Raw genomic sequence first — 26,810 nt, forward strand, 5'->3', positions numbered from 1 at the left:
GTGACGATGATGGTGATGCCGGCTGTAATTCTGACATTGCGTGTGATTACGTAGATTGTCGTGGTGCGGCGGTTAGCGCTGCGCTGTGAACACGGCCACCCGAGTTCGATTACCGCTCACGGCCACCACCAACACCAGTGAGGCTTATTATGACCAGTCGCGGGCCTCCCTTGGGTTGACTCGGCCTCAAATGAGTATCTGCTGCGGTGTGCAAAAATCGCTGGTTGGGAGACAAAGGTGGTTCTGGCCACCCCACCCCCTCGCCTGCCACAGTGCCGGCCTACATCGGTGCTCGCTTACAGCACTTGCCCCAATAGTCTGTCACGGGCTATACGGGGGATCTTCGTCTTTGTATCTCCCCTATCTATACGGACACCTCGAGCCACTCAATAGATGCGCGCACCCGACACGGATACGAGATTGACGAGCGTCGCGCACGCAAATGCCCACGTGCATCATTGCGGAGAGTGACCATGCGAATTTTGGGAATCCAGGCGGACTGGAGCGTTGTTGTGGTTAAAACGGTGCCCTTTGCGGCCATCCCTTATAGTGCCCGAGAGTCGTGTGTGTTTTTGTCCGCGCGATGTTTTTGTTTTAGTGGAGCGCATTGGCCTAGACTCGGATGGGTTGTTGAATGGCACGGAATCCTTGATGCCGCTGTCAGTGGGCGCAGCGGATATAACATTTGTGGGGTTTTTTTTATCGTAGCATTTTGTTTCCAATTGCACGGGAAACGCGACGTTGTTACAAATCGTGAATAGGGGACTATTAATACACGCGTGTTGCCACGTATGCGCCTAATCCATTGTCATGTTGTATGGCACTGCTATATATATAATGTAAGTGGCACAGGGTATTAAATGCAGTGCGGCATATGTCACATAAAGGAGAATTGTTCTTTTGTGCCTGCTGTCATTCTGTTATTCTTCTCGTTCGTGTGCACCATAATTGTGTATTGTCAATGTGAATGGGGCATTGGGCTTTTGTTGGTAGTGGGGTCGTGGGTGTGTGATTTCAGGCTCTCTCATTTGCATTGGGGTCTGGGACAGCTGGTCCCATAGGATCCCGGTCACACATACACAGCACCCCCCCCCCCCCCCCCCCTCTGTTCATGGTGACAGCAACTTGCATCAAGACAGCAGGAATAGCCAAACCAGTGATTCCTTTCGCTTTGGAAGATATTCCCTGATAGTGGGGTGGAGGGGAATACATATCATCCGGAGCTCAGCACCGGTCAGCTCCGGCTGAAATGAAGCTCTGATCCAAACCGTTGTCCATTCCGCCGCCAGCGCTGAGCTGGGACGATGAGGCTCGTAGACTCCACGTCTGTACGGAATGCAAGCAGTCCTGTATTCAATGTGCGTGTGGAGACGCCTTGCATAGCATCCAACGCACGACATCTTGCCCACTTTGTACAGTCGTCAGCCATGATCAATACACTGCTAGATGAAGGGAGGCCTTCTCGATTTCGGCGACGTGATGATCCACATATCGCCCGCACGCAAGCTGATTGTATCGCTCCATCTCGGCGGTGGACGTGCTCACACCGCACACGCGTTCGCTTCCTTGGCTGCAACTCCGTCATTCTTGTTTGACCAAAAGCTATGTATGATCCGTTTTATCAACGTGTCCTCCTCTCGCCCGCTGTATTGTTTGTATATTGTACACAATACTGTCGTGTGTAAGATGACGATGTGTGTTAGATGCATTGGACTTGTGGCTTGAGTGACAGCAGTTCAATGCCTTTAGGCTATTGTATTTGTAGAATATTGGATTCATTCATTAACACATGGCGTTTGAAGGTTGAATGTTGTGCACCATAGCGCCAGCCCACACTTAAGTAGGCGAATGAGCCCACAAGGTGCGGATTGTAGTTTGATTTGCCTGCCAATTGAACACCGTTGCACTACTTGACTTGGGTAACTGGGAAAAAAAATAATGCGAATACATGTACACAAAATAGATTGGGCACCTTCCCCACAGAAACCCGAATCACCCGATCCTACACCGAGGCCCCAATGTATTATTCACGACTGTGCAGAGCAACGGGAGGGTGCTGCTGCTGGTTGTGTGGTGTGTGTGTCTACACTGTGGGGAGCGGTAGTGTAGTGGTGAGCGCTTGCTGCGCTACGAACCTGGTGACCCGGGTTCGATTCCCGCTCACGGCCGACGCCCAGTGACGATTATCTGAACCGGTCCCGGGCCTCCCCTAGGTCGACGCAGCCTCAAATGAGTACCTGGTGCAGTACGTAAAAATATCGCCACTAGGGAGACAAAGGCGACCTGGCGTGGTTGCTGTGGCCCCAGCCCACCCATCGTGTGCCGTTCTGGCCTTCATCGGTGCTCGCTAACAGCACTTGCCCCAACAGTCTGTTATAGGCTATACGGGGGATCTTTGTCTACACTACACCATGCCGACGATGTACATTATAAAATGGGCGGAAAGTCCCCAAATCCCCTTTTTGGTTCTGTGTAGTCTCGAGGCGCGTTTCAAACAGGGGTATAGGGTATTTCCGCCCACCCCATACACACACAGTATGATAGTACACATCCACCAGTGTATGGCACGACGACGTGTGTGCATATATGTGTAATTGTGTAGCCCCTGCTCATCAGTCCACTGCTGGATTAGGGCATCCCCAAGCCGTGAGGGTTACTTGACCATACTTCACCACGCTGGTCGGCGGCGATTGGTAAGATGGGGGGGCGAGTGCAGCAGAACGGCATTGGGGGTTTGCTGCACCGTCCTCTTGGATTTGTGGTCGTCCCCAATGCTAGCACTTACATTGTCCCCCTGCTTGGCTTGCGATGTATGTGCTGGAGTCCAATGCGAGTATCCTTGTACTGGTGTTGCGGTGGTTGATGAACATTACAGAATACGCACACCTACAACCGCGTATGCTCACAACAGTCTACACCATACCTGTTCCACAACACGTGCGTGCCACGTGCGCGCCACTGTGTTTGGCCACTGGCTCAGTCCAGTTTCGCTCCACAGCACGTGCTGCCTGGGGTCACCTGCAGTGTGCAGGGTAGTGGTCCAGATGTCTCATGACCACCTCCCACCCGATTAATTGACCCCTAATGTGTTTCCCCCCCCCCTTTGTCTATTAATTTCTGTTTTAGAGAATTAAATGGGGGGGGGGGGTCACAATACAACTTGACCACCTTGTACACGACAGTAACCGCTACGCGCGCACTTAGTGTGAAAAAGGATCTTCATAGCTCACCGGATACCTGCGGGATGAATACGCATTCGGAATCTGACACAGCGCTACAATCCCAGGGTGTATCGATAGCGGCAGCAGCGGCGGATGCGGCAACAACAAAGGGCTCTGAGCTCGCTGGGACAAAACGCTTCGACGCGGCGAGCCGCGGTGTCTGTCGCGCTCCGCTCACCATTTGCTCCCTGTCTTCGCGGCGCGGTGGGGGTGATGCGTGGGAGCTGTCCACCCCCCCCCCCCCCCATTGTGCCTTAACTTTGGTAGTGGGGGGGGGGGCAGATACGCGATTTAGAAATCTCCGGCAGCTGCGCGAGCCTCGCCAATGCACGACGACTACGGCAGGTATCGCACCGCGGGACTCGTCTTGTTACTGGGCGAGTTAATGTCGTGCGGTGGGTGGTGGGGGGCAGCAGCGTCCTAACCATGATGATGTTGATTCGTCTGTGGTTGATGGTGGTGATCGTGACTCTCATGCCGCTATGCGCGTGTGCTCGTTTGCATTCTGAAATGAGCAACTCCGCAGTGCAGATGGATGGTTTTGCGGGTCTCGAAGCACGATCTTACTCGTAAGCCCCCCCTCTCTCTCTCTATTGTCTCTCTCTCGCCATCCGTCGCATTCACCTGCAGCGTTAATAACAACAGGATGTCGCTTCTTGTTCCTTGCACAGATAACCCCGCGAGTTCCATGCGTTTGACACCGCCACTTGCTTTTGTTCGAGGGTTCAGTATCGGCGGCTTTCACTAATAAGGGGCACATTTCTCTCTCTCTCTAAAGGTATATATCGCTTTCTCCGGGGGTAACGATAGCATCCGTATCTACTTAGCATTTCGCGCTGACCTTGCCAAGCAAACGAGGCGTCGTTTGTTTCCACGCTCTTAATGCCAGACACGTTCTAATGCTCTGCGGACGTGGTGCCGTTCACTGTGGTTTTTTTTCTGCATGCAAAATAAACGAGATTCCTCTTGTGTACCTCGCTGCCAAAGACATTGCACCGTACACACGCCAGCGTGTCCGCGTGAGTTGCGCCTGCACGGCATTACATACGCAATGCAGGTTACGTTCAACGTGATGGTACGCATAACAATAATAGTGGCTGAGATGTATGGGGGGGGGGGCATTGCGAATGTGGCTCATTTTCTGAATAATTAACTGCAATTGTGAAGCATGCACTGTGTGGCTGTACCTGTCGGCTGCAGTCCGTTTGTAAAGCCACTGCTCGACGGGTAGGGTCTTTGCCACACTGTGGAGGTCATGGGGGTTATTTGACTACATAGCACTCCACACGCTGGTCAGTGCTGGTTGTTGAATTCTGGCAGCATATTTGTTGGGGCATAGTACATCACAACAGTGTACAGGCAGTCCTCAACTTACGGACGGGTTACGTTCCTGAGACCCGTTCGTAAGTCTACTAGTTCGTATCTCGGAACTCAATATTTAATTGTACATACGGTCAGTGTTATACAATGTGTTATGGTTCAACAAAAAAAGGAAGCCTAGTTAAAGTGTCTATTAAATAAATAAAAAACACTTACCTTGACTCGATCGGTTCACTGACATTGTGCATCAAGTGTAATGCTGGGACTCCTTACATCTCGTGCAGGATCGCTCCGGTCTGGAAGCACGACCGAACATCCACAAGTTGGAGGGTTAAAATAATAGCACCTTATGGTGGTTCGTTCGTAAGTGCAGATGTTTATAAATCGAAAATTCGTATCTCGGAGACTACATGTGCAGTCAGTTTAACACGTATGCTTTCGTGACCAATATCATCCATAATACAGGGGTTTTTTTGGGTTAGATCGCGTAAGTTAAACTCGACCCCAGCACAGTTGGAGAGCAAATCCAGATTGTAAATGTTTGGAAATGTTGATTGTCAATGTAAATGTTGTGTATTTGCTTACCAACACACCGGTGTGCTGTACTAGTAACGAATTAGCATGTTCTATTTACATGACAAACCTTACCAATTGGCTGTGTCGGGTGGTAGAGGGTTTAACTTTTAAATGTGGCTGTGCAGTGTTGTAACTTGCTGTACTGCCCCCTGCTGACAACGTAGACCCAGGTGTTATCGCGTCACGAGCACTGCCCCTGCAATTTGCGTGGGACATAACTTAAGTGCATTGCAATCGATATGGATGTCTTGCTATTTCTTTCCCAGTGACACTCGCTGACCTACCTTCAATTTACATCAACACCAATAATGATTGCTTAGCCAGGCGCCACCCTCCTTGGCTTATAAGATCTGATGAGATTGGATGCATATCAGGTGAATTGGTCATAGCCAACTGCAACACAGTAACTGTACGTTGTGATGCTGTGTATACATTTTCAATGAAACTGGACACAGTCCTGCATTTTAAAACCACTCGTCTATTTATTGTGGCATGCATTGTAGGGTCTGATTGTGCCTGTGTTTGAGAAAGCAATTTTGGAGAATTGGGAATTTATTATTTTATGGTGTTGCATTATATATTTTCCACAGAACTTGCAATTAGATTTCAGAGCGTAACACATACGTAATCAACCAATGCAATTTGTTTATTTAAACTTGATTTTATTTGTGCCCATTGTATTAAAATGAATTACGTATATTTAGACCTCTGGTGGAAGTACTGTATCTGTCATGAGGTCGTTTTGGAATGTGAGGTTGTACATGTGCGTGCTATATAGTATTCCAAACACGTTAAATGCCCAATCCATGTAGTAATTAGGGATCATCATCCGTATTGTCCTGTTTTTTTAATATATGCTGTACCGTATATACTGTAGGAGATTCGTATGAGCATGTGGAACAGCACCGGCATGTGCATCTTTGGCAATGTGCCAGGATGTTCATGAGCACTTGCAGCAAACGTATGGGGGAGGTGTGGGGGACAAGTAGATATCGTAGCTGCTCAGATATCATGTGGCCAAGTAAGAAGACAACTGAACTCTATCGTTCCCTAACAGGTGGCATGAAAAGCGTTAATAAAGGAGACGGTGAGACAATGTTGGTTGGTTCTGCTCACGTGAATAGTGCCGCCACTGTCCGAGGTAGGTAGATATTAGCTGCATTTTGTACAAAGCGATGGGAATGCTTCGATGTCACACCTCTTGTGATTACGGTTCGCTCGGAGGCAATAGTCACGCCATGCGGATGGACGTGCGGTGAGATTTGTTAGCTCTTGCCCCATTCAGGCTATGATGGTGATGACAAGCAAGGAAATAATGGATCTCCCCCCTTTTTAAATGTAAGTGAGATGTGTATCATCTGGGGAAAAAAAGATGAGTTTAAAGTTTTGGTCAGTGGGGACCTTCATTGTCATAGACATAACTTGGCGATTGTTTTTTTTTAAAGAAAGTTATATCATTCCTTTCAAAGTTTTTCTTAAACATATGGGATACTGTATCGCTAAATAGTTTCCATGATGAAGTTTGTTTGCCATACTTTAATTGATGTCTCCGAGCCAGCAGTAGACATTCCACATTACTTCAGCGGTGGCATCCTTCGTATGATCACTGTCAGCTGGCAACAAAGTGGCACTATACATATCCATCTATCATGAAAGCCCGGCGTTCTGTTTGTCCATCAACTAAATGATAAGACCCTTTCAGAAGACCTGAATCAAAAAGTTATAGAAAGTAGACACCCCCCCCCTCTCAGATGTGGGGGTAAAAAGTTGCAAAAAATTGTCGCGACCCCCCCCCCCTTCAAAAAATTATATAACCCCCCCACCCCAAATAGATATTTGTTTCATAGGCTTATATACCTACACACCCTACATACAATAGTCAGTCAGTAGTGTCTGCACACATTTATGGGGGAGGGGAGAAAACAGAAAGGTAATGGGCAAAGTTGACTACCCAGTAGGTAATTTCCAACCATGTAGTTATGAGTTGAAAGCTCCTTCACAACATGGTCCGTTAAATAATGGCGTATTGAAAAATGTCGATTGATTAAAGTAGTTAATCTTCGTGGTTATAATATATTACATTTAATGTTATGACATCGATCGGGCGCTACTGGAATACAAAATTGAGAATGTAGAGGAGGCCACCTATCGTACACTATCTGAATCTTAGCTGCAATATAAAAAATGTGCATGTAGGACACATATGTGCTTGTAGCATCTCGGAGGTTATTAATGCTATTCATGTTTAATTTCGCCCATTAAAATTGAGAAACAAACTCTGCTGAACCCAGAGAATCAACCACCAAAAACAAAAAGCATTCCTTTGGGGCACAGATACATTGACTGCAAACTGATATGCGTTGTGGCGAGGCGATGTTTTAGTGAGGCAAGTGTTTGATGACAACAATGAAAAAGATCAATTGGTCAGTTTGTGTGCTTGTGGCCTGTTGTCATTATTCAATCCATTTAGCCCTAACCACGAATCTGATGTATAAATATTTAATTACTGGGTGGTTTTCTGGCTTTCTCTGACTTTTTGACATTGGCGCATCAAAGGGGCCGCTGGTATTGGTGTAAGGTACCATTATCTATACGATTTAACAGACTATCATACTCCCTAGAAGGATTTATTTAGCGTGCTGTATATCATGATTTACAATACGGTATCCCTCACCAGGTAGCACCATTAGATTGCGATGCTTCTTGGACAACATCCGGCATTCAGCATTGTTTCACAAAATTTAAATAATTACCGTGACATGGAATCTTTAAGTAGATAAAACTAAACTATCAACAATTTATTTTAATTTTACCAGGTAAGACCTACTGAGCTATGTAGCTCTTTTTCAAAAGCAGCCTGGGCACAAATGACAGCTTAACGAAGTGGCTTATCATGTGGAAATTTATAGCAACGCAATACTCTGAACCCATTTTTTGAAATGTGTAGGCAAAAACCAGAGGACCCGGAGAAAAATCCACGCGACCACAGGAAGACAGACATGCAAACTCCAAATATATAGTTGGGATCGAACCCAACGACCTCCTATATACCAGGCGAGGTAGTTAACATCTCACCAATGTGGCTATACAGATGCTCAGTGCAGAGATGTGCTTCTATCGGAAAATATTGTACACTAGATAGCATCATTCTTAAGATGATGTCATTCACCTGATTTTTCCATATGAAATTCTTAACCAGATGGGAAATTTACGGAATTCTTTTTTAAAATTTACGAAGGACAAAGCTTATGCTGTACAAGCACAATCAATAGTTGCTTTACAATCTTGATAAATTATAGACTGTCTTATAACAATATACAATACCTAGTATTTTTTCAAATATTAGGAATAATAATGCACAACTTTTTGTCAATCCACTTATGAATGAAGGCCCTCCATACGTCACGTCATTCATGGCGGAAGTATGACCATACTCGACCACGCTGGTCGGTGCTTGTCGGTGAAGGGGAGGCCCAGGACCAGTTCATATTTCTCTCGCCACTGATGTTAGACATTGCTGGGAGACAACCTCAGGCCGCTGGGTTCATAGCACAATGTGCTACCACCACTCCACCACTGTTGATTCACTTCCTTGTGTAGAATGTATTTGCTTTCGTATTTTCATTGGGAATTTTTACAATTTACACGTGGATAACATTACTTTTAACGGTCCCAATTTAAACACGTGACAGCCCACTCGGATGATCCCGTTTGAAAGGAAGACGTGGGTAAAACTGTAGCCTCATGTATTTACTGAAGCTATTTGCAGAATGGACATGGGTCGTGTTTCAAACAGCCAGCTCTTGTGAATGAAAACCACATGATTTATTGGCAGGCAGTATTATTTAGGGTGGTTTACTTCAAAGAAAGATGTTGTGGTTAGCTAATTCCATATTTATACAGCAGGTGCCCAGTCCAAAGCAAACCAACTGTTGACTTGGAGTCTCGTATAAAAGCTCGTGTTCCTTTATAGCGGAGGGAGCATGACGTGCGTGATCTAACGAGCAAACATCTGGATTAGTGCAAAGTAGGGGTTGCACAGTGAAATATTGAAGCCGGCTTGAGCTAATAACCATTCTAAATAGAGCTAGTGGGAGCAGTGTGACAGCGCCTTGGTGAGGCACATAAAGCACCCCCATGCTGAAAGTCTTTAAGGATCATGGGCTGTATTTGTTTTGTTGTTAAGGCACTAGAGGAGGGTGGGTGAGCAGCACCCTACGCTGGATCGTCTTTATTCCCTCTTCTGCATCACAGCGCTGCACGATTAGGTCTGGTTTCAGGCTGAATTGACCTGAATGGGAAGGCCTTCACAGGGTAAAGTTTCTTAAATTGAGTCTTGGCTAACTGTCATGGTTGCAGTCATGCTATCCCTTCACAATGTTTGCAAGACATGGATCCCATTACAAGTACAACTACAAGGGCTTGAAGCAGACTTGCTCTGCCTGCCCATCGTTCTGAGTCTATTTTTCTCTAGGTTTGATTATGCGAGCAGATTAAAGACACTAGAATAATGATTGGGGAGGAGTATGTACTTACACTGCCCTTTATTCAGCAGAAGATATGGCTCAACCATGTAGCCTTCGTGCCCAGCTAAAATTAGATAATAATCATCTTTCACCAGATAGAGATGGAATAATAGTGAAACCCGCCACCACGCGACACAGCCAACTACAACGAGCTTCATCAGGCGATAGCCAAATCTGACTGTCGCCTGATTAAGCTAGTTGTAATTACTGGCGAAACGTCGTACTCAGTTTGTAAATGTTGCGGCTTGGCTCTCCAACGCACCGGCGTGCTGTACTAGTGACGAATTGGCATGTTCTGTTTACGTGACAACCCTTACTAGTTGGCTGTGTCGGGTGGTGGCGGGTTTTAACGACACATTTATATATTTACGCGATCTAACCCAAAAAAACCTCTTATGGATGATATTGGTCGCTAAAGCCTACGTGTTAAACAGAGATGGAATAGTGGGTACAGCAATGGTTGGAGAAGCGCTGGATCGTCCTGTGCAGGAAGATAGATAACTAATGGGACTTGCTGACTCACGTCAGCTGAGACAGGGCCAGGCTCGGTGGAAGAGGGATGTGAGTGATGCTGCTTGGCAGCCGGTGACAGCCGCATTCCAGCAACAGCAGGTGGAGGAGTGACACTCAGTAGTGAATGGGGAATTCAAAAACATGGCGTCTCTTGCTTGAGTGAGTTTTGGGCGACGCTGGTCTCTGTTGGTGGTGGCTCTGTTGCTGGGTCAGAGTATGTATAAGACAACCATTAACCTACCACGTAGGGTTATTCATTTATCAACCGTGTAGGGTAGACGGTCGAGCTGACCAATAATTACGGTGAATTTTGAAACTCGAAACTTTCAATTCTGAGACGAGTCTCTTCGCACCTGTGCAACCTGGTCAAATGTAGCGATGAACAGACCAAATAGGGGTGCCACGGTGGCGAGATGTTAACTACTTCGCCTGGTACACAGGAGGCCGTGGTTTCGATCCTGACTGACACCTGTATATTTGGAGTTTACATGTTCTCACCATGGTTGCGTGGATTTTTCTCCGGGTCCTTCAGTTTTTTTCTCTCCACATTTAGAATCAACGTGCGTTTAGAGTATTTGGCTGACGTAAATTTCAACAAGATAAGCCACTTCGCTGAACTATCATTCGTGGTCAGGTCGCTTCTGAAAACGAGTTAACTAGCTTTACCTGGTAAAATAAAATAACTAGTAAAAATGTTTAGTAAACACAGGTGACTGAAATCCCCGTGATGCCATGAGGGCGTAGACACTCGTAACCTCAGGGCTTTGTTCCTGAGCTGTTTTGAACTTTCATCACTTTAGATCTTTCTCTCCATAGATCAAGACAGAGTACAGGTGCTGAGCCACTTGACAGTCGGACGGCAGTTGCTGTTTCTCGAGTGGTCTTAATGACAAAAAGAAGTTGTCTCTGAAAAACAGTTATGAAAGGCAGTGTCCTATTCCAACAGGGATTGTACCCAGGATGTCAAGCACTTCTAGGTGTGGTGAAGGGTTTTTAATGAAAAACCGCAGCAAAACGGTTGACCCTATCATCGTCATCATGTTTTAGGCACTGCTGGATGAAGGCCTTCCCGTACTTTTGCCATCCTCCATGACCCCTGTATACCAGGCGAGGTAGTTAACATCTCACCAGCATGGCTGCACAGATGCATAGTGCAGAGCTGCGAATCTCTTTAGAATAACATTGCACACTAGATGGCATCATTCTTAAGATGATGTAATTCACTTGATTATTTATTTTCCAAATTAAATCATTTACCAGATTAGAAATTGATGGATTTTTTTTTTATTCACGAAGGGCGAAGCTAATGCTGTACAAGCATAATCAATAGTTTTTTTTCACAATCTTCATTAATTATATTGTCTTCTAACAAATAATATGTGATACCTAGTACAGTATTTGTATTTGTTAATACACATGACCAGATCTTGTCATGCCATGTCCACGGTGCCATCTTAAGGTGTTTTCCCTCCTTTGGCCGATATTCTCTCACCAGTCTCATCCATTGGCCATCATCCTCGTAATGTGTCTTGCCCAAGTCCATTTACTTTTCTTCACGGGAAGTAAGATGACTTGCATTTGATTTTCATATTCCCATATCTGTCTCTGTGTAATGCCAAGCATTCATCTCCTCCATGCTTCTTAAATGTTTCGTATCTTTTGTTCCACCTTCTTTGTCAGTGTCAAGGTTTCTAATCCACATTCATAGTGGAGTATGAACACTGATTGAAAACTTCTGTAGGAACATTGGTATGTTGCTTTTCATGATAAAATTCAGTTTTATTTTTAAGTATTCATATCCTGCTCACCCAATTTCACCTTCAACAAATGTCCTCGGTATACAGTACACACTCCATTATTTCCCATTGGATTCCCCTTCTAATTATTTTGTTCCAGAAACTTATTGTCCATGACTTTTGTATTGTACATATTTATCCGTAGCCCAACATTTGCAGCCTTATTTGTTAATTTCTTCAGTAATTTACTGCAGTTAATTTCCACCGGTTGTTATAATGACTTGTCAGCTCAACACGAAATTGTTAATACTTTATCCGTTTATATTTAATACTTAATTTCGCCAATCCAATTTTCAGAAAATGTATTCAGATGTCTCTGCGAATGGCCTTGGTGAGATTTCACCCACGCTATTCAAGCAGATACATGTATTGGGTTGTTAACTCCACATCTGGTTTGTATTTTATAACTTGATACAGCCGTTGCATTTTAAACGTTTCTGTTGAATTCCGTTATATTTTTTTGAGGGCTTTAGTTTGTGAGCTTGGATAACCGCCTCACTTTCTCCCTTATCATTTGGCTTTTAGTCATCTACAAAATGCAGGCGCAGTGGTGTTTATATTAATTTGTCTTTTCCAGAATTTCATCGATACAGTAAAGCCAAAAAAGGGTTTGGGCTTCTGCTCACACAAGCAGCAACGTAGGGGCTCATCTCGTTGGCCCTGAACCAGTGGTGGAAATTCCACATTTATTTGGCAGGGGAAAGTATCTCCCTAGAAATACTCCTGTTAACTTCCCGCCAACTGGAGTCATCGACTGTGGAGCGATTTATAACGACTGTAAGAAAATAATCTAAATAAGCACAGCTATAAATACATAGGCAATTAGACTACGAACCTTCAGCTTGACGGTCATCATGACCCTAGTGGGATGAGAGCTCAGGTTTTGCTCCCTGGAAATTGCTCAACCAACCATTTAGAATTGCCTAGCAACAGACGCCTGCCTGCCCGCCCATAACTGTGCGCGAGTGTTCTGGATACGTTTGCACCACTAAATATATCGGGCATTTCCAACTCATGTAGGACTGCTTGAAATTTGAAGGTTTTTGTCTTGTACACGCTATAATTGTACTACCGTACAGCATGTCTAGCAATAAGGAACCTCGCTAAAATTGTTCCCCAACAGAATGGGAAACTTTCCTTGTCAACTCTTAGGGTTTTTGATATTTCCACAGGATTTGCTTCAAGTTGTTTTCTCTCTCAAAGTTGCAAAATGTCAAATATTGTTATAATGGTCTTCATACATACATACATATACAAAGGTCTTGATATTACATTTCTGGTATAATGGTCATGGAACAGTAAAGGACACCACGGGGGCATGTTTGGGCTAGCACTGTTACCATATTGGGTTGCACACACAGTATTGAGCCAAGCCATAGACAGAGAGACAGTCACTCTTTGACCACAACCAATTTTGGCGCCGAACATAAGCTTTACCACAAAATGCGGTTTAAAATATTGGAGTACTGTATGTAACCAACATTTGCTTGTTTGAGCCATAGAGTCCAGGATTGGGCATCTGTGTTCAAGTGCAGCAATTGATTTGGAGCGAGATCTGGTGTTGATAGATCAAGGCTGATTTGAGAAATGTGACTGGGATTGGTCTCCTGGGAAAGGTGGCAACGTGACCGACATGGTCTTCATACAGCATTGCACCTGTTGACTCTTGTAAGGCAAAAGTGGGCCACCCGATCCCTAGCGCCGGGCCTCCTCGTATGTACGTATGCATGCATGTTGAATTTATTTCACGCCGTACATAGCCAACCGTGCTAATCAGAGATGCGGGGAAAGAAAAACTAAACACAAAAAGCAGTTGTAAAAAATGTGTTTTTCAATCTATATTCAAAAGTGCATTGCTCCACTAGATTTCTGATATCGAAAGGAAGAACGGTTCCAGACGGCCGCAGAAGCGCATCTGAAAGTGCGCGATGCACCGACCGTCTTTGTTTGATGGCCAGCCAAAAGCCGCTGCGAGGATGACCGGAGTTCGCGTGATGGTTTATGCACCTTGATGAGATCCACAAGATATTGTGGTTTATTTGTGACAAGCACTTTGTGTGTGTAATGAGTGTGAACTTGTAATGTATTCGTTCGCGTGATGGTTTATGCTCTTTTATGAGGGCAGGAAGACAATCTGACTCGACAAACCATAAACAGTGATGTCATGCCCTATATTATAATGTGCATTCAGGCTGTTGGAATACTGTAGAGTATTAGCTAAATACTATACCAGGTTAATTCAGGGATGGGTTGCCACTGGTATATCAGTTTATTCCTTTCTCTCTACAAAGCCCTGTTATTTCCACCCAGACCATTCGGCCACCAATTAACAGCTTGTGATATTACTGCTGGGAGACTTGCACTTGCCATAGGAATTTGGAATTTCCAGCTCAGGGTTGCAAACAGGAAGGTGAGCACCATCTCAATGCCAATTTAAGCTTAGACATCACTTTCACATGGAGAATGACTGTCGAGTACAGTACAGTACTGCACGACAAATGGTTGAAACGTAATAGGATAGTTTAACACGTATGCTTTCACGCAAAATAAAGGTTTTTGGATTAGATCATTTAAGTAGGTGTCGTAACTCTCCACCACCCGCACAACGAGTAAGGTTTGTCACATAGTAACTAATTGACGTGTTGTTTATGTGACAAACCTAACTGGCTGTGTTGGGTGATGGAGAGTTGCGACACATTTATACTTACGCAATCTAACCCAAAAACTTTTACTATGAACGTAATAGGATTTTGGCGCCGCCACCGGAAAACGTTTCTGCACAATCCGCCTTCGCTCGTTAACATATGGCCGCATCTGCGGTAACTAAAGCTCTGGCCGCCTGCTGCCACATATTCGATGTTAAGCTTTTACCTTAAATCAACAGGAATGTTCAACCTTGATTTGAAGCTTTCGTGACTGCAGGAATCCATACTATTTGGTTCTTTAGGTAAAGTCACTTAGGTATAAAAGAAATCACGTAAATTATTTTATACCTACGTGACTTTACCGAAAGAACGAAAGATTTAGGAATGTTCAACCACTGTAGGCCCCGCCCCTTCCTCTTTAGGCTCCACCCCCTCATTCATTCAGCTCCACCCCTTCCTGATCAGGCCCTTCTCTTGCAGGTTTGCCTCTTTCCTCCTTAGCACTCTTCTTTAGGCCCTGCATCTTTTTTTTTAGGTCTCGCCATTTCTGCCGGGCACAACATTGGGACTGGTTTGGCTCGTGGTTGGGTTTGTGGAAGGCGGGGGGGGAGCACTGAGTGGGGACAGTAGAGCTAGGGGTGGGTAGGCTTCATGACCATGACCAAAATCCCTCTTGGAGCATAAATATAATTACAGATTCACATTACCTACAGATCATGTATCTGCGATGTCTGCTGATGATATCAAGGCCGCAGATGGGGCCATGTGGCTGGACATAAAATGTATTGCAATCAGTTTTATAACGCAGTGGTAATTGGGTTCCTGAAGAACACCGCGTCATGGAAAATCGTGTTATATTAATACATAATATAGGGTAAAACACAGTTCGCGAAAACACGTGAGATGTGTATGCAGGCTGAACAAAGACTGAGGGGCATGGGTAACATCTTAAAGCATCCAGCAGCATCCCACCTTGTGTGATGCTATGCTGAGGCAGCCATGCAACCGCATAGTCCTACTCGCGCGACATAGTTCCGTTCACTCAATCATGTTATATCCAATTCGCATCCGTGTTATAAAAAAATGTGTTCCCTGATACATTCATCGTGTTATATCCAATTCGTGTTATGAAAACACGCGTTACAATATTTTTGCAGTTATGTCTTTTTTACATACATGGTTCAGCAAACTAATGGAGTGATATATGTCCAAGAGAAACGTACACATTCTGCTGGTGAAAAGAGCTCGTATGGAGAAAAAATTAATGGGTCAACCATAGAAAGGGCGTTATGTCTTTTAAAACAGCCTGGTTAATTCGGGTGCAGTCGGGGTCTATTTGGCTACGCTTTTCAAACTTGACACTCCCGAGAGAAATGGTAAAGGTACTAAAAAAATATTTTAACTTTACCAGGTAAGACCCACTGAGCTACATAGTTTTTTTGTAAGTGACCTGGCCACAAATGAGGGCCCTATGAAGTGGCTTATGTGGAAATTTATATTGGCCAAATACTCGAAACGAATGTTTATAAATGTGGAGGGCGAAACTGGAAAAAAATCCACACAACCACGGGGAGAACATGCAAACTCCAAATATACAGCAGGTGTCAGGGTCAGAATCGAACCCACGACCTCCTGTATACCAGGCGAGGTATTGAATATTTCGCCAATGTGGTGCCCATGAGACGTAGACGAAGACTTATTTTTTAGAGTAATGTGTCTATGAAGTATTGCATTGGTCTTTGCGAAGCCAAATTAGATTTTCTTGCAACCGCATAGTGTGTTTTTTAAAAATTAAATAACCGCGAAGGTGCACCAAGATCCGTTATTTTCATGGAAAAAGGTACGTTGCGTCAAAGACTATATACAGAATGGGTAATTGCAATGCCAATACAAACTGGCTTGCAAAAAAGTCCACATGCTGTCAGATGAGGGTATGTATGTGATAGCCAGTTAATATGGTTGATTTGTCCACATTGTGTACGTAATGGCATTATTTTGTCATTTGGTCCACTGGCTGAAGGCTAATATATAAGAATGTAAGAGTAAGAGGTTTCGTAAAATGTAAGTGGAGTATTTTTTGTGTATGATGCACCTTGTTACAATTGACACAATGTGGATAGGTTGTGCTGCAGGTAAAATGCCTGACCTCAATATAAATGTATGAGTTCAAGTCCTGTTTTGGGGTCGACTCCGCCAACCATCTGTCTGGACTCTATAACTATGACTGCAGTTGAACTAATATTATCCATGGTGATTTGCGGGGATGAACATATAGTGGCTCTTGTTATCCGTTGGGTTATCTGTGAATTTACACCACTTAGCCATAATGTTTTTATGCAAATCTTTTTAAGTTCTGCAATGATGGGTAAAAAATGTGGATAATCGTTTGTAATTATAAGAATAGGACACGGATAATAGGAGTTTCTGTGGACCATACAGCTCCGGCGGATCATAGGAGTCACATGTAATAGGGTTACTGATAACAGGAGGTCTTTGTACTTCTTATTAAGAGGTTAGCATTAGTGCAGGGGTTGGTAACCTGGGGCTCCGGAGTCACATGTGGCTCTCCAGGGACTGCTTCGGGACGTTATTTATTCAGGATCACAGTCTCGTATTCACCACAAGCATTGCGGCTCTTGAAATGTTGAGGGGTTTTTTTTCTTACCGATTTCGGAAAAAATATTGCTGCTCTTGTTATTTTGGTTGCAGACCCCGTGGCCAAGTGGCTGTGTATGCCTGTTACCCAGCACTGTGGAGGAGGTGAGGTTTGGTGGATCACACAAATTATAAAATGTTGCGAGAATCCCTTCCCATGGGTGCTGAATTGCCATATCCTGGCTTGCCAGCAGAATGCAGTACAGTGAACTCTCTCTATCCGTCATTGAAAACGTAACGCAAATGCAGAATTCGCGGTCGCAGAAACCGCAAAATGCAGAAACCTTGATGCAATGGGGAAAATGGGGTTACGTTCCTCGCACAAATGAACATAGGAGGGAAATGGCAAATGTTTTATAACAATTACTACAATAAAGAAATAATAATTTATAAAGAAGAATGTGTTTTTTTAAATTATCTTTACGATGATGATTTGACGACGACGACGATGGAGGTGGTGGTGATGGTGATGGAGAATGACTCCTCGGGACATGCAGGTGTTGATAACACCGCACAGTTGTTATCATTCTAGCACTCTGGGGAGCGTCAGCCGCAACACTTGCCCTGATTACATTCACGATCTTTTTAATGAGTCTCAGTCGACTAGTTTATACCAACATGTATAAGCGAGTCGACTGCAAGTACGTGTAAAGTACAAATGCGCAATAGCGAGTTCAGAGCGGGATGACAGCGAGACTGAGATCTCAGCGGGCAGCCAAGGGGCTTAATCTTCGCAGACCGTTTCAAATGTAACAACATTCTGCACGCACCTCCCCCGTGTCGGCGGTCTGTAGGCATTCACGGACACTGGAGTTCGCTGAGTCGCGAATAGGGAATTGACATACATTTAGTAACTCGCAAATATGTGAAACTTGCGAATCCAGAACTCGCGCACAGTGAGGGTTTACTGTACAGCAAAGTGTGTATGTTTAACGTCTATACTCCTTGGTTCTTTCGGTTCAGTTCACGCATGGTCTGCTGCTGATGCAGACTGTTTTGTCTGCATCAGCAGCAAGCCATGCTTTCCCACCTGATGACGGACGCTTGTGTTGCGCCCGAAACGTCGTGATTTTTTTTTATACCTGCGTGACTTTACCGAAAAAGCCAAAGAGTATGGATTCCTGCAGTCACTAAAGCTTCTAATCAACATTGTTAAACGTCTTTCGCAACATTTGTAGCCAACCGTGCTAATCGGAGATTATATAATCTGTTCCTTCTGTATGAGAAATAGCGTTGCCCGCACGCATGCGTGAGCTTTCTCTGCGTGCTCCGGTTTTCTCCCACATATGGGAGAACATCTTAATATATAGATAACTGCAGAACAATCGTTGGCGCCGGCTCACTGCCTGGTAGCCTTCCAGCTCGTGTCTGTGGTTCGTCGGCGATTGTGAGATGCAATTTACCGGAACGACGCTATCTAAAATGAATCTTTTTTTTGAAGAAAGCTATAGTGCAATAGTGCTGTGCTGTGCTATAATGCAGAAATTGCACATCAAGGTTTTGAGCTGCCACTGACTTGCATGCCACGTTTGTCAATAACCCCGCCTTAACGTGGAAAACGACAATAGGTGACATTACTGGCGATGGTTTCTGCCATGAAGAAGGGCCATTACATGAAACGTCGCCTATTACAGTACAGAAAAAGCTCTGCCATCCGGCTCTCCATTAGGGATGTAGGGTTTTGGTTGATGAAATATACCGGTTATTTGAGAGTTATACTTATGGTTCACGACATTTTCCAAGCACGGATCACCTTTCAAGAGAAATTAAGCCTACACTTTAACTATGATATGTGAAATAATATACAATTTTACAGAGACACTTACCAGTCAGTTTTAGAGCGTTCTCAGTTGATTGTAGAGAAACCGTACGGTATACAGTAGCATAGTACTGTGGATACAGACTGCCCTTAGCACCACCACTTGCCAGCGCCCTTGAAGCTCCCATAAACAACAACAGCGCATCTATGAGCGGTGCACGGCAAGATGCCAGATGGCTATCAGAATCTTTTTCCCGGATATGTGAAAGAAAATGTGTGTTCCTGTCTATGACAGATGCCGGTTAATTGAGCATTGCTGATGGTAAAGTGCTGGACAGCAGAGGTTTTGCTGTTATTGATGAACGAGTGGAGTTTTTTGTTGTTTTGTGATCCGTGCTCTTGCACCACTGGAAACGCAGTTTTGACAAATAATTTGCATAATAACTTACACACATCTCCTTTCTGTCTCATAAGCAAGTGTACTTCTTAGCATAATTTGTATTCCGCTTAAACATCCAATGCTCAAAAGGGCCAAACCATTAATGCAATGCAGTTGGGAGGAACACGGTTTTTGCCTGTTCAAAGGCATTCAAGATCCCTTGAGAAGCCTGTGAAGTATCCTATAGTTTGGTGGAGCAATGAACAAATTAATGGCCAATTGTTAGAAGGCATATTCCCGACTGCAACCACTAATCAGGCTAATAAAGTTTGCCCACGCATTGTGTTCACATTTGTAAAAATGAGAACTTGTACAGACACACCGATAGCGCAACTGAGCTGCTGTTGCAATAATGACCTTGTAAGGAAATACTTTGCAGTTTGATGAAAGAGTTGTAAAATGTATTCTTTCACCTGTGATCCTGATTGTTTGTTTTATGCGAAGAGTGTATGCATTTTTTTCTAATCTAAATGTTACATTTTAGGCGAAGGACCTAAATGAGATAGAGAGAGCATGGAATAAATCACGGATTATTCAGACGGCACAAATGAGGATCTACAAACCAGACAAAAATATATTGGTAAAATATAAATAATTGAATCGAATAGCAATCTCGAATCATGGTGATTAATTGAGAGGTGAATTTCTATTTGTGTGATGCAGTTTCAACTTCAGTTCATACCTGGCCGTTTTGCATTACTGTGAAAATGTTCCTCGTTATTTTGTTGGGGTCAAGAATTAAAGGATAAAAAAATAAACCAATATTCATGGTCAATACCCTCTGCCACTTGTCCCTATAATGACTCTACGTGCATTATGTGAATAGATATTTCAAGGCATCTTGGCCAGTATCGAAGAATAGGCGAAAATACCTTATAGACGTTATAGATTAGAAGTTTTTCGTGACTGCAAGGATCCATACTCTTTGGTTCTTTCGGTGAAGTCACGTAGGTAAAAAATAAAAGTAAATTAAATCACGGATGTCTGTTTCTGGAGCTCCCTCCAGTGGAGGAGCTTCCACCAGCAGCGGTGTGTGAGGTAGCCATTGCAGGGCAGCCACCGTTACCTTTAAACATTGCACGTGTGATGAACTGGAACACAAAGAATAACATATCCAAATAACCCACGACTTGCATAATACAGTCAGTGCCGGATTAAGCCAGTGCGGGGCCTGTAGCATGTTATTAAGGGGCCATAAATAAAAAAAACACATAAATATTAAAACATAAATGTTTAACTTGCATAGTAAAGTAATTGTATTTTTTAAATTTGCTATACAGTCAGATAATACGACAAATCGCTAACCTTAAACACCCAGTCGTTCATAAAAGTTGAAGGCAGTATAGTACTATAGTAATAGAGCACGTGCAGAATCACTGAACCGGAATTGATAGCTTGAAAGAATTTAACACGGGGCCCTTGAAAGTGCGGCGCCCGTAGCATTCGTAGCATTTGTAGCTGTTGCTACGAGGATAATTCGGCACGGAATACAGTAGAACTCCTCTTAACGACCACCCCCGTTAACTAATCGCTTCACGATGGACCTCCATAGAGCCCAATGTATAGTGTAGTGTTTAGTAGTGCATAGTGTAGAGTAGAACCCCTCTGAACAACCACCCCTGTTAACGACTAATCAATCGCTTGACGGGCCTGTATAGAGCCCAATGTGTTCACTTACCGACCATTCCCCTGTTAATGATGGGCTGTTGTAGGTACAGTAACTAGTAATCAATGCATTGATTAACCATGTTTCTTAAAACATGATGTGTTTTATAATGTTTTTAGTATCTTCATGTATTAATATCCATTGTTTAAATATTATAAAGTAAGTTTTTTTGGGTGAAAAGGAGTAACTTTCGATGATATCTGAACGAATTCAGAAAAAAGTCGGGGGACTGCTTTGGTAGTGGGCGCCAGTAAAAAAAAATGAACAAATACAAAAAACCTCATGATCACATCTACATCGACGCCGGCACAACACAAACACGGATGGGGTATATTCAGTGGGAGGCGGATATTTGCTGGAAGTATTGTTTGCGGCAGTTGAGTGCTTGACTCACGAAAGCTCAACTCACCTCGCTGGGTTTGGTAAAATATAAATCAGCAGGGCTTGTCTTCTTCTGCAAACTGGTCCCTACCACAGGAATATGGAATTTCCACCAATTGTGCGCAAACCAATTTACCACCACTCCACCCAATATGCATTTACTGCACGTCTGCACTGGACGTCTGCACATACTACGCTATTTATAAAAGAGAACCCAAAGAATATGAATAAGAACCCTCTCTGTGTGTCACGTTTTGTTTTATTTTATTATCCTGACATTATTTTTGTTAAAGCTCAGTAATATGATCAAGTAGCGCAGGTCGCATGCCGTGCTGGCAGATGTCGCAGTCATTACACACAAAGTGTTTGCCACAAATGAACCACGATTACCTTGCTGATCTCGTCATGGAGCATAAACAATCACGTGAACTGCGGTCAACCTCGCAGCAGCAGCAGCTTTTGGCTGGCCACCGAACAAAGGCGGGTCACCGCTTCACGCGCTTGCAGATGCGCTTCTGGGGCCGTCTGGAACGCTCTTCCATCCGATATTAGGAAGCCACTGCAGCGATGCACTTTTAAAACATTTAGATTGACAAACTCATTTCTTTAACAACTGATTTTTGTGTTTAGGTTGTCGTCCTTCACCCATACCTTCGATTAGCATGGTTGGCTACGTACGGTGCGAAAGAAGTTCGGCACACATATACGTGCACGAGGGCTGGCATTGCTCCTATCGTTCATTGCGCCACGGGGCTCATTGTCCAGTGCTTTGTTTTTACAGTGCACAACCCGCATGAATTATCAGACTCATTGCATTACACGCACCACTCTTTCTGGCCATTGTGTCGAAGCGATGGCTGACCTTTGCCACTGCTCCCCCCATCCACAGATCCCCGTTTGTTTATGCGCGCATTCATTACGTTTTGCGTACATTGCCCGAACTTAAAACGTCGGAGACGTTTTTTGTCGCTGAACGTGAGCGCCGTGAGTGAGTATGTCAGGCGAGTGATGTCATCTTCTTCACAGTCGCAGCCTCAGTGCCACACCGGGCAGGAGAGGACCTTTGTTGGAAAGTCGAGAATCGTTTCATCCGGAGACCGTCGTTCGCGCCCCTTGCAGTGGCAAGTTGTGGCGTGACATTAAGGCGCGCGGGATGCGGAGAGAATCTCTCTGCCACCAGAAATGAAGGGCAAGGGACCTTCTCTCACGACTGACTACGTGAAGGGCCAGAGGTCTATTTTTGAACACAAGTGTGTGTGGGTGCTTTCGCTCGCTTGTCCCTGACGTGTTGTATCTGCAGTAGCTCTCCGACACGTGCTTGTAGGTGAAGTACCGGTGAAGACGCTTGACGCCGAGGTTGAGGCACACGTATATTTATTTCACAATACGACAGTGGGCATATACACACTCGAGGGGGTATCGGCCCCCTCACCCGTATAACTCGGGATACACCCCTAGCTAACTCTGTCCTAGTCCCGAATCCTCCACAAATGGGCTAGGGGAGGCTAACTGGCCCGACACTGGTAAGTCGGGCCCGGTACCCGGAGTTCCAGACCAGCTCTTACAAGAGCACCGGCTCTGGCTTTCGGGACCACGCCGCTGGCTCAGTCCTGTCCGGCCCTGAAAAGGACATCGAACTAGGGGAGTCCAGGGCTCTATCTAAGACGTCTTCAGTCTTCTTCCCTTAGCTTAAACATAACTGCCGAGCCCTTTGAAACATCCCCTTTTATACCCAACCCCTCCCTGAGGGGTGGGGCCCCGGGGGATCATAACGTTCGAACCAGCCCCCCCCCAGGGTGTCTGGCTCGGACGTCGTAGAGGGCACTTGCTCGTGCACTTACGTAGCCCCGCCCACTGTGTTTGTTTTCCATAGGCTGCCATGCATAACGGGCCCTCTCTTTAACACCCCTACATAGGTAGTGTATGACAATGCTGCTCTAATCGTCACATTTGGAATACAGGATAGCATTGTGTATGCACGTAGAACCGTTGCCTATGCACTCGGGGGTCAAACGATGATTGGTGCTGGAGGAAATTCAGTAGCACACTGCTACACTGTACTGTACTACTTTTTTCCACGCCATTTTAGAGGGTTGTGCAATGAAATGACGCTTTTTAAATTGTGCACAAGGGAAACGCTCACACAATGTGACAGCTGACGTCACCCCATAATGGCATCACCGCCATAACATTGCGTTTGGTAAATATTGCGTTTTGGAATTATAATTAAAAATTTATTTCAGCCTCATTTAATTGAAATCAAAATTTATTGAATGAGATGACACCATGGTCAGAACATTTATAATTTGGAAATGTTTGCAGTGGAAATTTGTGACACTAAAGTGTTGCGAGTTGAATGGTGGATTTTGTAAATTGGATTAAGACAGCGAATGCGTTAAATGTATTGTAGAATATGTGGTCTGGTGCCTCCAGTTTATAAACAGGAAGCAGGGATATCTCCTTGCACGTATGAATTGAAAACTCTCATTAAATCCTGCACGATATACAATATCAGACCAGAGTGATGTGGTGGTCGGTGCACTTGATTCACAAGAAGAAGGTTGAGAGTTCAAATTCATGTTGGGGTCCAACTCAGCTCATCGTCCCTCTGTGGTCAATAAGCGGTGTACCAGTGTGTGGGAAATCAGCAGTAGTCTTTCTAGAGAGTGACTGAAACCTGTGATGGGAATATGTAATTTTCACGATTGGCTCAGGGACGCTTACAAAGACGACTGCTGACATTGTTCATTCTGAATAGGGAGGCACTTTAATTTGACTGACAACATAATGCGTGCAGTATTATCGTGTGCCCAATATGGATACTTAATCAGAGACCCAGGGATTAACCTCCGGATGCAGGCAATGATGCTGCAGATTGTATTTATGTACGTCCAGCACTGTATATTGTGTGCTACCCCTCATGGGTTCACACCAAATACATCAGACCTTGTGCAATGGTATTAGTAGTCCCCATTAAATAATGGTATTATTAAAGAAGTGTATGCAGAGCTATGAAGATGATAGAAAATCTGCCCAATATATCCACAACCACTGGCTGCCATTTTGCAATACAATATAAAGAACCCCTCTGAACCAGCTCATAAATAAGGGCCTTAACTTTTCCTTAAATAAAGGAAATTGGGGGGAAAAGCACGGCATGCGATAAACATCGATTAATTTCATACTCTCGTGCATGTTGTGTTTTAATGACATTAACGATGGTCAATGTAACCATCGTCAATAATAAATGCGTGGCGTATAATGTAAATGTTTAAAATAGCAAATCATGCTGTGCAGCTCATCAGCTCATGAGGACAGCTGCTTGCGGCCGGCATGTTTGTCTTCTCCTGCCAGCATTTGAAACAGAGCAGAAGGATGACTGAAGACTGCCACGTATCATCATTATGAAAACTCACAAGTCGTGCATTTAACATTGCACACGTTTAACCGTACATATTTTGGAAGCTGGGCATCTGTGATAGGCACTCCGACAACTTGGTGAGATGCAACTCCGATGTTGATTGAGCACGTGAGAAAGCATTGGGGATGGTAATGTGTAAGCAAAACTTTCGTTTGTAAAAGTGCTCAAACAAAATGATCCGTACGAGTTAACAAAGCTTGTGTTTAAGGAAACCACCTTACGTGGATTTCAGCTGCACAGCCTGTTAATGAGTAGTCTCAAAGCGATTGCCATCTGATGCACAAACGTTTAAAACGCCTTATGGGTGGCAATCTCTGCTATTCTGTTTACTCTGTTTATGAGCAATCTGTCGCCTTCTAGTGTACATAGTGCGCACACCTCTACCTGGCATCTGTTACAGGCCTATCCATCACCGCACTGTGTTCAATCACAGCTGATGTGCTGCCTAAAATCCCTGGTTCCATAAAGACACTTATCGCTGTTGTCAAAAGCAAAATAAAAGATGTGCCGCTTATTCCCCCACCTGACAATCTCATATCAATAAAAAAACATGACCAAATGGTATAATTGACTTCATGCACTACACATAGCGCCTTTGATTAGCACAGTTGGCTATGTACGGTGCGAAAGAAGTTCAACATACGTACATACAATGGCAGATTTTTTTAAAGTTACCATCAACAAAGCTGGGGAGACTGGGAAGACGGCACTCAATAATAGATGGGAATGAATGCAGAAACAGCAGGGGGAATGGCTCAATACTGGAGGGAGATGAGAGTACTCATCATGGATTGCCATAAAGTCCACCATTGGAGTGTTGGAATTTCCACTGACTCGAGGCCACCCAGGACCACCTAACAATGCTTATTTGAGCTGTTTTATTATAACGCGGCGGTAGTTGCGTTCCTGAAGAACACAGCGTTATGGAAAATCTTGTTATGATAAATAACATATAATATAGGGTAAAGCACAGAACCGCAAAAACACGTGAGATCCGTACATAGGCTGAACAAAGACTGGAGCACGTGGGTAGCATCGAGAAGCATCCAGCAGTCTCCCGCCTTGTGCGATGCTACGCCAAGGCAGCCATAAATTTGCTTAATCCTACTCGCGTAACGTAGTTCTGTTCACTCGATTGTGTTATTTCCAATTCGTATCTGTGTCATTAAAAACGTGTTCCCTAATACATTAATCGCGTTATATCCAATTAGCGTTATGAAAAAACGCCTTATAGGAAAACAGACGTTATATCACGATCACAAGTTTATGTCCCAAGGAAAGCCCATATATGTATACGTGTGCAGTATAATTACAAATTTGTGTTGCACGTAGAAAAACTTTGTTTTAATTCTACAACGTGGTTCCGTGACTTTATGAACGGCGAGAGTGATCTCTCTCACTGGGAGCTCTCTGAGCTAGTTGTGGAAATTCGATTATCCCTGTGGTGGGACCAGCCTCAGTATGACAGCCACTCTGTAACTTTCTACCAAGTGGGAACTCCTAAGCATATTTTGGGATGAGTCTACCCTGACCTGGATTTCGCCTCGAGATAACCCAATGCTCGACTGAGTGATAACTCAAGATGATGGAAATAAAGACTTGGGAGTGAACCTGCCCACACATACATATTGGAGTCAAAACGTGGCAGCACCTCTCTGTTCGTGTGAGCATTGCTCAGTGCTCGTCACCATGATGGCCTTGAGCCAGCAGTGGAATTGCCCATTCCTACTGTGGTGGTCAGGCTACCTACAGGAATTCATACTCTTAGGGTTTTTCGGTAAAGTCACGTAGGTAAAAAACCTAAGAGTGTGAATCCTTGCAGTCACGAAAGCTTCAAATCTAGAATTAATACCTACAGGAAGACCGCTGTTTACTCTGCACAAACCGGTACT

The 26,810-nt window shown here is 44.4% G+C and overlaps 1 protein-coding gene across 1 annotated transcript in view; it reads left to right on the top strand.

The window, feature by feature from the left end:
* The window catches only part of LOC133349904 (neurobeachin-like), a 515,983-nt gene that overhangs the window by 1,639 nt on the left and 487,534 nt on the right, over positions 1–26,810 (top strand).

The sequence above is a fragment of the Lethenteron reissneri genome, chromosome 32 (genome assembly GCF_015708825.2).
Source record: "Lethenteron reissneri isolate LAM-NWPU_2019-01 chromosome 32, ASM1570882v1, whole genome shotgun sequence".
Lineage (NCBI taxonomy): Eukaryota > Metazoa > Chordata > Hyperoartia > Petromyzontiformes > Petromyzontidae > Lethenteron > Lethenteron reissneri.